Consider the following 13,095-nt stretch of genomic DNA (forward strand, 5'->3'; position numbering starts at 1 on the left):
TGTTTTTTTTTCCTGAAGTGATAGTTATTCCCCCCCACTCCCCAAGTTGCAGTATATGGGAATTGCTTGTCATTCTCTTAGTAGTATTTCAATAATCTAGACAGGTTCAGAAAAGTTCTCTAAAGTTTGTGTAGTATTTAAAAGTGAGCTTCTTGTGCTTCTCGAAGGAAAAACAGGCAATGCTTTTTATGTTATATTTATCATTCTTAAATTTTGTTTTCCTTTTAATATGTAAACCATTTTCCAAGGGGAATTATCATTTAATTCTTTTGCTTTCCACTTACTACTTCATTTCAGTTTTAAGTCATCAGTGCATTTGGCAATTCTACAGCTAGTTTCTCTGTTTTAGTAATTTATGCAGATTAGAAGCAATGAAGATCTGAAAACTGACTCCCCTGTGGCTCTTTTCAACACTTCACTTTCTAATCACTTTACTTTAATCAGTTCTTTATTTGTTCCCATGTTTAACCTGAATCTTTCCTACCTTCAGTTTAAGATGAAGACTATCATTTGAGACATTATCAAAGACTTTATGTAGATCCAAATTATGGTGCTTGTACTCCTATTATCAGTTGTATTTCTAGTCTTCTCAAAAATAGAAGGTGACTGGTTGTCAAGATTTAAATATCTTTTAAAGTATTATGAAGATAAACTACAATTGTTTTAAATTATTAACAGTTATTTGACTCCCATCATCTTTAAATGAGCTCTGTGCTATAATGTAAACAACAAATTTTTAAGATCAGTTCACTCACTTGTTCCCTGTCAATGCCACCATGTGTCTCCCAGTGTGTGTGTGCACTCACACACAAATATTGGCTGTAATGAGGCAGGCAAAGCAAAGAGTAGGAATTATTTTGCAGTTCCAGCATATGCAAAGCAAATTACTGTACAACTCTTGAGGGCTGCCAAGAGAGTTATGTGCTTTTCGTCCAAACATATCAGATGAGATTGACTATTTAGACAGTCAGAGAAATGAACTTCAAAGCTTTTCTGCTCTGCTCCTTGCAAATCTTCATGTTAGAGAGGTGGTAAGATCATTCCAGATGTTAGATACCTTACTGGACTTTGAATGTGAGTGATCTTCTGCTGAGCCCAAGACTATCATTAAGTCATAATAATATCACCTATCACTATTCATTAGATTTTTAATTTTCAAAATAATCTAGACCTAATTGTGTTTAAAATAATATCTTCTGTAATACAGGAATTTTTAATTTATAGCTGAGAACATTTAAGAGAGAAAAAATAGAAAGCCTGGGCAAAACCAGAATAAGTAAAAGTTACATCTATTTATTCGAACTTTTTCAGTCCAGTTGGTAGTGTTTGATCTACCATAAAAGGATTTTCATGTTGGCAGCTGTGGAAGCAATTGACATTGATTAAGTCCTGAGTCACTTAAGTCAGATTTTCCTGCTTAATTCTTCCGTGAGTATAAAAGAGCTAGTTGGACTTCATGATCTCAAAGGTCTTCTTCAACCTAGCTCTTTCTGTGATTCTGTGATCAAAATTACAAAAGTTTTTTTGAGAATCTGAGGATAAAATTGAAGATAATGGTTATATTTTTCTTACTTTGATTACAAGTAAAATCCAATGGAAGAATGGGCATGTGTTAGGGATTCAGGATTGGCATGTAATTCAGGATACGTTGCCACTTGCATAAATTATTCTGATAGATTCAAAGTTATAATGGATTTAAAATGCAGTAAAATGAATACAAATTGATTCAGTGTCTGAAGGGAGCCTACAAGAAAGATAGGCAGGGGGTTTTACAAGCACATGTACTGACTGGACAAGGGAGAATGGATTCAAACTGAGAGTACATTTAGTTTAGATAGCAAGAAGAAAGCCTTTACTGTGAGGGTGCTTAAGGCACTAGAACAGGTTGCCCAGAGAAGCTGAAGATGCCTCATCCCTGTAAGTGTTCAAGGCCAAGTTTAATGGAACTCTGAGCAACCTGGTCTAATGGAAGGTGCCCATGGCAGGGGTGTTGGAAGTAAATGTTGATTGAGGTCCCTTCCAACCCTACCCATTCTGTGATTCTGTGAATCACCAATAAGCTATCAGAATTGCAGTCTGCGTGTTGAAAAGGTGCACGTAATCGAACACATGTGGAAGCAAAGACACTGACAGAGTACAAATTCTACTGCCTTGCAGTCACCTACCCAAACAGACTGCCCTGGGATGCACTCTGAAGATGAACAGCTAGAAAAACTGTTAATCCACCAAGTAGCTCAAGTAATAGCTGTAATTCAAACACTGCCATCAAACAAAACGCCTTGTCTTTCACTTGTAGGAATGCCTGAGTTCCTCAATGTTTAGTGAGGCATGACAGAAAATCTGCATTCCAAAATACATTAGAAGGCTTCACAGTATGTAAAATGAATGTATTTGACAGGACTATTACAGATTAACACATTCTGAATTAACACCTCAAAAACTCATAGAAATGTTTAAAGACAGAAGAACTTGGTAATGTTTTGGAAAGGTCTTTTTGCTCACTCTGCTCTGATACAGTGTACAATGAGTGGCTACCATGGTAACATACTTAATTTAGCAATCTTCAGATCTACTCTGGCCTCAGTTTTATGAACATCTTTTTCAAAGAGCAGTGCTAGAATAGATGTTTGCCACCCATAATTATAGCTATTAATCACTTTAGATAATGCAAGGATGTGTCAGCTCTATATTTACCTAGTAGCATATGCTTGTGTGGTGAAAAGGCCCATACAATCAAAAACATATGCTCAACTTTGGAACAGTAGTATTTCCTTGCAGTGAGAATGGCAAAAGATTAGTCAATATTTACCACAAAAATATTGTTTTTGTTTGCCACAGAAACAACTCCAACACCCCCAAATAGAAGAACATCAATGACAGTATCAAATAGTTAAAGAAACAGCAGGTGAAAATAAATAGAATTTATTGTTCTTTAAGTATGCAACTGAACAAAAAGAGGAAGTAAGTTTTATTTAAAATACTTTCTTCCTTTATAATGAGATCACCCAAAAAAGTGTGAACTTCCCAGGCTATTTTTTCATTATATGTTTATATGATTTTATCTTTCTTATCCTTCAAACTAAAATATATTAGCACATAATCCCTTGGAGAGAATATCTTTGCTTTGAGAATGTGTGTAGCTATCCCATCTTGCAATCTCCAAAATAAGTCTTTTATCCATTCTGCAGTTCCTAAAATATGGAATTATCTGCTCAGAAGCCATTTCAGATAATCATTGCTAACATAAGGAGAATTTGTAAGCGTAAAAGATGACTGATTTCAGTTGATAAACAAGCGCATGTTTTTTTCAATAGTAAATTTTTAAACTTCATCAAATATGCATAATCTGTAAATTTCTACATTTGTGGTTTTGTAAATGTTTGTTTATTTTTAAGGTGTGTAGGCAAAAAAATACTTGCTGTAGAAATACATGGATATCTCTTTCAAAATTATGATTATTCCCCAAGCTATAATTCATCATTTGTGTATATCTGAAATTTCAGCTCAGTATTTCTCTTCATTTTGGAATATTCAGTAGCAGATGATTGTCATTGCAGTAAAAATTTATAGTCATTCCTAAGGTCATAAGTCCTTCCAAAAACGGGGACAAAAGCTGTAATAAATAATGAAGAGGTTTTAGTGCTGAATGTCTTTCTGCCAAAATATGGTTCTCAAACTTTCTGAGCAGAGGTGGGAATGCAATGTATCTTTGCATGACATTCTACTCAGTAACACAGTGTTTTAAATTAAACTAAACTCCCTTTTCTTATCTATCTTATATTTCTCAGTTTTTCAGATTATAAAGGCTGGAATACTGACACAAGAGTAGTTTCTACCCTGTTTTTGCCCATAGGGGTAAATCTGCCCCATCTTTTACCACATAATAATTTCTTTACTAAAGATTAGTAACTTATTTTTTTAAATAAGTTTTAAATATAAAAGATATTTAGCTGCAAATTGTTTTATAGCATAAATATGAAGGCTCTTACTAGTGTAGTAAATAGTGTATGAAAGAGTAAAATCCTTTTTTCTTATGTTTACAAATAATTTTTTTTTCTCACCCCTACTTATACTTTCCCATTCAACTGCTGTTTTAGTTTTCTGGGGTTTTTTTCCTGGAAACACTGTCACTAAAAAGTTTCTTCATGTCAGAAATGAAAGCAACTTATTTTTTACCGAAAAGACTCCTTCAAATTTTGCTCTTGAAATAGAGTGAAACGCTGCTATCATCTGCATATGCAATCTTGGGGGCATTATTTCATGTTTTCATATTGAAGGCAAAAGGAAAGTTTCAGTTATCATTTCAGTACTTTTAAAGTGATGAAAAGAAATGAAAAACAACAGATGCACTGAAGTGAGACAGTAAATTTGATGTGCTCTTATCAGAAAGCTGTATTTATGAGGCTTCCACTCTGTTGGGATATGCCTCCAAATGTTACAACCTAACAGGAAATAAGGTGAAATTCCTACAAAATATGTATTCTGTGATCACTGAAGTCACAAAAGGAATGAAAAATAAGTTAATTTTAGCTCTGGAAATAGATTTGTTTCTTTGTATGTTTCCTGATATTGTAAGTTCAGAATAAGATATTTGATGCAGAAAATTTAATGAACGTTTTAAAATAGATTACTAAGTAGGTAGTATGAGCAATTAGTAAATATTTTTCTTAAGTTTTTGTATGCACCTTATAACAGTACCATATGCTAAATTGCTAAGCATTTATTTTCATATCTTTAGTGTTATAACACCTCTGAGTCAGAATACTCTTGTGCAAGACAATATTCAATTGCAGAAATAAAAAATGGCCTTGATCCATCAGAACTTAAACCAGAGGTGCTAGACAAGAGAGAGCAGGTGAAGAGGAAAGGAAAAAGATAGGAGATAATTCTAGACTACAAAATTCTCCGTAAGCATAGTCACTGGGATTTCAAATATTGTTGAAAATTCTGTTGCTAGCACTTAAACAAGTACTGAAATATGCTTAGACTAATAAAGGTGTTTTGCCCATAAATGCAAAAATAAGTGGGAGGTCAGCACTTAAAAGCTACTCTAATCACATTGAGATAATTTCTTTTAACCTTTTGCATTTCTCAGAGCATATCGTGTTTTATGAACCCTGCAGCTTCCTTGATGAGAATCAGAGAAATACACAGAGGGGAACCTAATTAAGATAAATCCATATATATTTAACTAACTAATGAATGTGGTTTACTTACAGTATGTATTCTGAGATATCACTAATAATACCTTATCTGCTTTGAACAGGTAAATATCCCGTTTCCACAGACTGCCAAAAGAAACTGCAAGAGACTTCAAAGGTAAGGACCTCTTCAAAAATCCTTCATATGATCATTTCTTCTGGTTAATCAGAAAAGAAAATGACTTTTTGACTGTCTGGCTGATAAACAATTGCAGATGGCATTAATTGACATAGACTTCCTGTTTGTGAAACTCTTTACATATAAAAGAAATTTTTTCTTGTTACCCTTCATTAAAAGGATAAGCTTAATTCATTTCATAACAGCAGAAACAAAAAGGATTAGTGAGAAAATAAAATATTAAAAGCTTATAAAAATTTTACCATATTTTTTCTTGTGCAAGATTAAAAGAATACCGTTAAGATACTAGAAAATTAGACATGGTAAGGATTCTTTTTTTGTCAATATGAAAGCTTTCTCTCTTCACTTTTTGAAAACTTTTTCCTTGATGCAACTTTCTTTCATTCCTCTAAGAAATATAAACTTGAGTTTTGTTTCAGAGATTTAATTAATTTTGGGAGCTCTCTCAATTTAGAATACATTTGGTTTGCATTCAGTTGTGGGGAATAATTCAGTGTCATATTGTGTTCAGATTCTGATTGTGGTACCTCATTGTTCTTCAGTGACATTCCCTGCAACAAATAGTTGATTTTTAAACCCTTCTGTCCACCCTTACAGAAAATATTCTTCTCTCTCAAGGACACAGGTGACAGAAGACAAGTTTTCACTAAAATTGTTATTTCTAAGTCATCAAGTTAGAGAGGATGACAAGGACATTGCGGTCTGCCCTAAATTTTGATTTGCTAAACAGAGAGAAAGAAAGAACAGTAATTATTGTTCATCATCTCTGTGCCTACTTTATTTTAAAACACTAGGTATTTTAAGAACCTGTCACACTTCATTTATGCACATGTTTTAATGTATACACTGACAGGATAAGAGATCATATATCAATTAATATGTAGCCATACTGTTCTACCCTGCCTTAAAAACATGTCCCATAACTTGTTTGTCTTCCCAAAACACAGCTAATTAATAACAGATATTAATGGAGAGGTTCTGAGAAAGTTCCACAAGTTTCTGGGGATTGTGCCAGATATCATCTGAGCTGTGGACATTTATGGGGCAAAAGCATGTAGGTAGAGTATCTAAGCTGAGACAAAAAAGTCAAAGGCTCATTTCAGAACATGCTGTATTCCCTGACTGACCAAGGACTTCAAGCATGGTCTTCACATCCTAGAAGAATTCCTGAAATATTCAGCTTTTCAGTATTTTGACTTTGGTCCTGCTCATCTTTTTTTTTTTTTTAAACTTTCTTTCAAATAACCTTTTACATTTCTTTTCTTGACTGAAATCCCAGGGCATTGTGGGATATGGGAAGCCACTTTCCTTATGCCTCAGTTTGCTACCTAACCCTCTCTTTTATTCTTCCCATACACCTGTAATGCTTAGATTCATCCAAAAATTCAAAATTTTGAGTAGTCTATTCTACTTTGAAAATTATGAAGGAAATTATATCATAAAATGGCTGATGTTTTTTGTGTGTGCAGATGTGTTGCCAAGTTGGTTCCATTTTTTATTTTTTCTTTTCAGGTCTTGTCTTTATAAAAACTAATTTGTTACTTTCCAAAGTACCTTTGATAGACTTTGATCATGCCAAGATTGAAATAGTATTGGCTGACTGAAAATATTTCAGTAAAAGTAGGAAAAAAGGAATGTTAGAGGTGAAAAATATAGAAGAGTTTAAAAAAGTGTGCTAAGAAAAGCACAAAGGAGGAGAAAGAGAGGGTGCCATACTCCAAGGTCCTATTTGAATGCCACTGAGAGTGCCTAGGAGAATGATCATTGAAGGACATAAAGTATCAGGATGAGAAAATACATGTCACGTTTCTGACAGGTACATCTAACTGTGAGGGAAAAAAAAGCCCTATTCAGCATAGGAGGTTAAAGGAAGAATAGAACTAATGACATTACAATCCTCTTGAGAAGTCTGGTTTTGTTTATTAAATAAGCCACGCTAGTAAGATAAGTAAGAAGAACTGCTTAGTCTGGCAGTGTTAATTGATGCTGTCCTGGGAGTTTATTGTTATGTATTACTCTTTCTGTCCTTTCATGTAAAGATGTCAGCACATTGTACCTGAAAGGATGTACTGTATATTATAAATTATTCTAATTGGAATAGAAAAATGGCCATCAATTCCTGCTACTCTCTATATCTAATGCATGATTTTAATTTGTACATAATATTATTTCCCAAGTACGAGGTTTATTTTAGGATGCACTTTAAATGAGTACTGGTTCTATGAAGTCTTCAGGTGCAAAGTAGTTTATTCTATCCAGTTAAGCTTTGGCACATATAGATATATTTCCCTACACAAATACTGTGAACACGTGTGCACGACACGTACATGATAGGAAATGAGGACAAGAGATAAAAGGAATCCAGCTTTCAAGCCTGACATGAGATGCTTAGAAGAGAGTTAAACAGAATCTTGTGCTCTTTCTTGAGGATAACTTATATTGACAGCAGGACTACAATCCAACAACAGGGACAGGAAAGGGCAAGTATCAACTTTATTTTTACATATTATGTCATGAGTGTGTGGAATGCAAGGATGGGCATACTGTATCTTGTACAGGTGGTTATAGCAATCTGAGTTTCTCCCTTCTGTAGTTCTGGGGCATGTAAAGTTTTAGAGGTAATTTAAAGCAAAATAAGTACCTCTCATAGCAGTGAATTACTTCAGGGATGCTAGTTGAATCCTGAGGACATTTATTTCCAAAGAAGATAGCTTTCTATCTTTCTGAATTCCATTATTATATCAGTGCAGTAGTTTTAATATATAAAACAATTTGGGAGGGATTTTTTTACCTCTTAAAAAATACTAGTTGAGGTTTTTTTTCTGAATTTCAGTAAAAAATTGAAAAGAAAAAGTAAGTGCTGTTTTCAATCCTGTTTCTCTAACACAGTTGAGCAATTGTGTTTATTCAGTTTTGGGCCAATCCTGTCTATATTGAGCACTTTAAATATTACTTTTCCTGGTAAAATGTGATGGAAGGGCCTTGAGAGTATGTATGCTAAAAATTTATTTATTGCATGGCTTATTGCCTTGTTTTCTTTCTCCTTAGAGGAGATATATTAAGTACCAGAGCATTTCAGTTGAGATTATTTTTCTTGTGTGTTAGGAAGAATTTTGAATTCAAGCATGTATCATGAGTTTAGTTTAAAATGTCACTTGTCAAGCAGGTGTGTTTCTATTAGGAGAAAAAATACAGTTGCCACCAGTAGCATTTTCATCTATGTGACTACTTCTCTTTCTTTAAGACAGAAATAGCTGTTGTGATGAAAAAGAGGTGAGGGTCAGGAGAATCTCTTGAAAGACTTATAATAGTGGTTTTCAAAGGACTGAAATGACTTGGAAGACTAGTTTCAAGAAAAATCAATGCAATTTAGGAGATGACATCATCCAGCAGACAAAATTATTTCAGGCAGGATCCATAAATACGCTTAGACTTTGCAAGAGCTAATACTCAGAACCATCCTTAGACACCTACATTGCCTACATAGAGCACAAAAAGAGTTATGCCCCTCTGAGTGAGATCCACAGTCAAGAATGTATGGAGCAGGCATTAACCTATAGTTAATCATTATGAAATCCTAAGATATGGTGAAAATGATAGTAAAGTGACAGGATTTCTGATCCTCTCATGGTTTAGGATTAATGCTACTTCTAGTGACTAAACCTTGTTCTTGTTTAATTTCTTAGGATATGGAACTGAGGTTACCTGTTTAAAAATGTAATAGGAGATCTGTCCCTGAAGGACACAATTAATATGCATTCTACTTACTGTACTACAGAATTCTGTGACTGACTATAATAGGACCCTGGCAAGTTTTCCATGCCAACAAAAATTCTTACCTTTCATCTACTGAGAGTCATCCTCATTAGCAGAGAGTTATACCAGGCAACACAAATTTCTTTCTGTCCAGTTGAATCAAAATTCCAGGCACAGTAAACAGAAGAGAAAGAAGTGGTTTGGGCTCAGTGGTTAAATTTGGAGAATAGAATTAGAGTTCAGGTCTATTTCCATGCATATGGATTCAATATGTAATTTACATGAAATATATAATAAATTACATAAATACTCACTGATTAGATAAGTGAACTTCCCTTGGCCTGTTCTTGGATACTCAATCCTATTTTAAAAAAATAGATTTACAAAAAAATCAATTACTTTCTATTTGTGGTATCTTTACATGCAGACACTATTTGATTCAGTGTCATCAGTCTAAAATATGTACAGTTAAATGGTTTTATCCTGAGTCTTCAGAGAGAAGAAATAATTCAGGGTTTTTTGCTTTTGCTTTCTGAACTTTCACAGTCTAGCATCATACTAACCCTGAGAACTGTATAAAATGTACAAATGTTTTCTCACTCATTATCTATTAACTAAGGCATCTTAGTAGAAAAATCAGTTCTTCTTTTGGAATTCTATAAAATAGTAATAAATCCCAAAGCTTCTGCTACTTTTTCTGTTTGAGGGATTTTGGGTTTTTGGTTTTGTGTTTGTTTTTTTTTTTTTTTATATAAACTGTTGCTTCTGACAACTTAGTCTCATTAGCTGGATTTATATAAATCCTCTACTCAGGAGCAGGAATTTACTTTAGAAATTCTCCTGCTAAGCTCACTTGCCCAAAAGTAAGAAAAGACAGGAATCTACTCTGCTTTTTCTTGTTGGCATTTGGTATGCCAGTTGAGAGATTAAAATTTAAATTTCTACAATGCATTGGGAGAAAAAAGTAGCAGTTTCTGGCAGTAAGCAGTAATACATTACTGATCTTCTCTGCTTGGGGTTTTGCTTATTTAATCTCTCTGTTTTAATTCTTACCTCCATCCCTCCTATCTTTGGGATTCAGGATGTGTGCATTTTCATATAATTGTGTCTGAATTTTGTCATGCACCTGAGTTCCAGCAAGTGTTATGGAGCAAACTGGTTTGGGAACTGCTGTGTAGTCCAGAAAAAAAGAGTGCCTATATCTCCTGGCCCTTTTGTTTTTTTTACATGAAAACAGGTGTCAGGCTCTGGCATGGGCTGCCCAGGGAAGTGGTTAGTCACCATCCCCAAAAGTATTTTAAAGATATGTAGGTGTGACACTTGGGGACATGGTTTAGCAATTGCTTGGCAATGCTAGTTTTGTGGTTGAACTTGATGATCTGGTCTTTTCCAACCTAAATGATTCTATGATTCCTGTAAATGCCACTGAAGCGTGAAACTCAGACAGAAAATCTCTAGACTCTACCAGTTGAATTGTACCCTAATGCTTTCCTTTCTAACCCCTTCCCACATCTTCATTCCTCCCCAGCTCGAAGTACAAGATTTCAAATTTATTTTTCTTTACAGAATATCTCCTTTGGCTGTTCTTTATCTTGTACCGTGAGCGTTTCTCTTTGAAATGCTCTGCTAATTTGAGTTTCATTACACGTCTGTCTTGGCGCTTTCTGTTATTTCACAGTTCAACTTTCTGGTACACCATTTTTAAGAGGCTATATACTAATTTATAGAAAAGGCTTGAGAAAATGAGTGTATTGTGTTTCAAACTGATACACAATTTGTGGATTGTAGCTGTCAGTAACCTAAGAACACAATAATCTATCAGAGATAAATGACAAGCTATGCTTATTTTATGCTACATAATTTAACAGTTGAACTCTGAACTCATTTAAAGATATTGCATTATTCTACCTGGAAAAAGCCAAAAAAATATTAATATTGCAAAGTGCTGTGATCCAGTCAAAGTGATTTAAGGAGATAGAATAAAATACCCAACTGAAAAAGTTTACTCCTGCCACTCTTAAAATTGAGATAAGAATTGTTATTGTCAAAGCAAGGCTATTGTGTAATTAGACACTATTTAATAGCACAGGTAATGAAGCAGCTGTAATGTTTATGCATTTCAAAACTGCTGCATTTTCCAGTTTATTTCTTTAACTTCTTTTTGCAGAAGAGGATTATTGCTTGCCACCCCAGATTTGAATTGGTAAACCAAACAAGATTAATAATGCATGCCTGAGATATTTTGGTTTACAGGGTTTTGACATTTCATTCTTATGCTATCTTTTCGTATTCATTCTATTACATTTCAACTGAGTAAAACAAATTAAAGCTGAAAACAAGCTTGCTTTTCCCTCTCTCTTGTTGTTAATATCTGGAGGTCCTATTTTCAGAGTCCTGTGTCTGTTTCAGAGGTAGTGCATCTCTGCTTCACTGGTGGTTGTAAAAACAGCTCAGCACACTATGTAAGCTGTCAAGGGTGTCTGTCAGGAAAAAATGGAGCCATAATGCATAACTAAACATGAAATAAAAAGCAAAGCAAAACTGAAGGGATTTGCTTATTTCAGACTTAGGGTGGGATTTCAATTCTCAAAGTATCGCCTAAATATAAGGTTTAGTCAGTCATTATCCTCTTGCCCGTCCCCCCCTTCCTGTGAGTCTAATTCTGTAAGTGATACTTGCCAAATGGTGCTTGCAATCATTGTAGCTTCTGAAGTAGTCTTTTTTACTTCCTGGTATCCCAGCCACATTGTTTTTAATCAATATTGCAGTTTGAGATTTAGTCATCAGTGTCTATTAAATTTCACATTTCTTTATAATTTATGTTTGCCAAGAACTGCTTTCTGTAGTTGCATTGCATGGTGCTTCCTTCTGGTAACTAACAGGAAATGTGTACATAGCATCAAAATTGTTGTAATCTTGGTATTGCAATTTTCACCCTATATTCTTCATACCCTGCTAGCTATTTTTTTTATAAAATTCTGTTTTCACTGGTATAATCTGATTATATCATATGCATTACATGCAGACCTTAAAGATCACTTTCTTCCGGTGGTCTGTAAATAGTACAGACATATTCACCTCCTTTTTATGTGATTGGTTTTGTTCAGATTTTGCTGCATTTATGTTTCTATTATGATCTTCCTCTTCAACTTGAAAAGTATGAGGCTCTCACAGCTGACATATCTTCTCTGTTAGAAGTTGTTTTCTGTCTTCTGTACAGAGACTTTGTTCACAAGCTGATAGTTATTTTCTTATATTTTTTTTGTCTGACAACCAATTGGCTGTCCCCCAAGACGAGGCTGTGTGAGTTCTCCATCAGACTCCTGTACTTAACCTGTTGCAGTTTATGTGAGGCCAAAGGAGCTCACCAGCTGTGCAAAACAAAGAATTTACTATCTGTTCAAGTCTTAAATTTTTTTTTCAAAGCCTTTAGTAGTCCTTTTATAATAGGAATGCTTTTATTTTGAATTAGATTTGCTTAAGACTAAAAAATGCTTTCTAGCATCTACCTCTTTTCCTGGTGCTGTGTTAACCCATCCAGGGTCACCCTGGCTCCTGAGGCTTCTGCCTTAGAGGAAAAGATTAGCATGAGTTATCACCATTCAAGTCCTCCAGCAGGAGAAGGCCAGTTTTCATAGTAGGGAGGTTCCTTCCCTCAAGGAATTGTAATGTTTATGAATATGATTGTTTTTCTCTTCAGTGTCACCTTGGGGACATTGGTTTTTTTTTTTTAGCATGCTCTCAGTCACTGTATGTATGTGCTGTAATTTGCATACTTGGGTTCTTGCTGTTTGTCTACTTGTTATCCTTGAAACTTTAATTTTCCCTCATAACCAGAAGTTGACTGCAGTTGTCTGTAAGCTCCTGGTTTCAATCAGTGCCTTTATTTCAAGGCTTCTGCTGTCACCCTGTATCTGCATTCCTCAAGCCATTTTAATGAAAGGCTATAGGGAGGCTCTACGAAGAAAAAGTCTTGATAGCATTTGTAACACTGGGCAT

General features: G+C 34.5%; 1 protein-coding gene across 23 annotated transcripts in view; it reads left to right on the forward strand.

Annotated features, from left to right (window-relative positions):
- Positions 1–13,095, forward strand: part of TENM3 (teneurin transmembrane protein 3) — a 1,291,791-nt gene that overhangs the window by 175,786 nt on the left and 1,102,910 nt on the right. For all 23 annotated transcript variants that reach the window (XM_077177351.1, XM_077177368.1, XM_077177366.1 and 20 more), the window contains exon 3: positions 5,267–5,319. The gene's annotated coding sequence lies outside the window, so the exon portion shown is untranslated. The remainder of the gene's footprint in view (positions 1–5,266; positions 5,320–13,095) is intronic.

The sequence above is a fragment of the Agelaius phoeniceus genome, chromosome 4 (assembly GCF_051311805.1).
Source record: "Agelaius phoeniceus isolate bAgePho1 chromosome 4, bAgePho1.hap1, whole genome shotgun sequence".
Classification (NCBI taxonomy): domain Eukaryota; kingdom Metazoa; phylum Chordata; class Aves; order Passeriformes; family Icteridae; genus Agelaius; species Agelaius phoeniceus.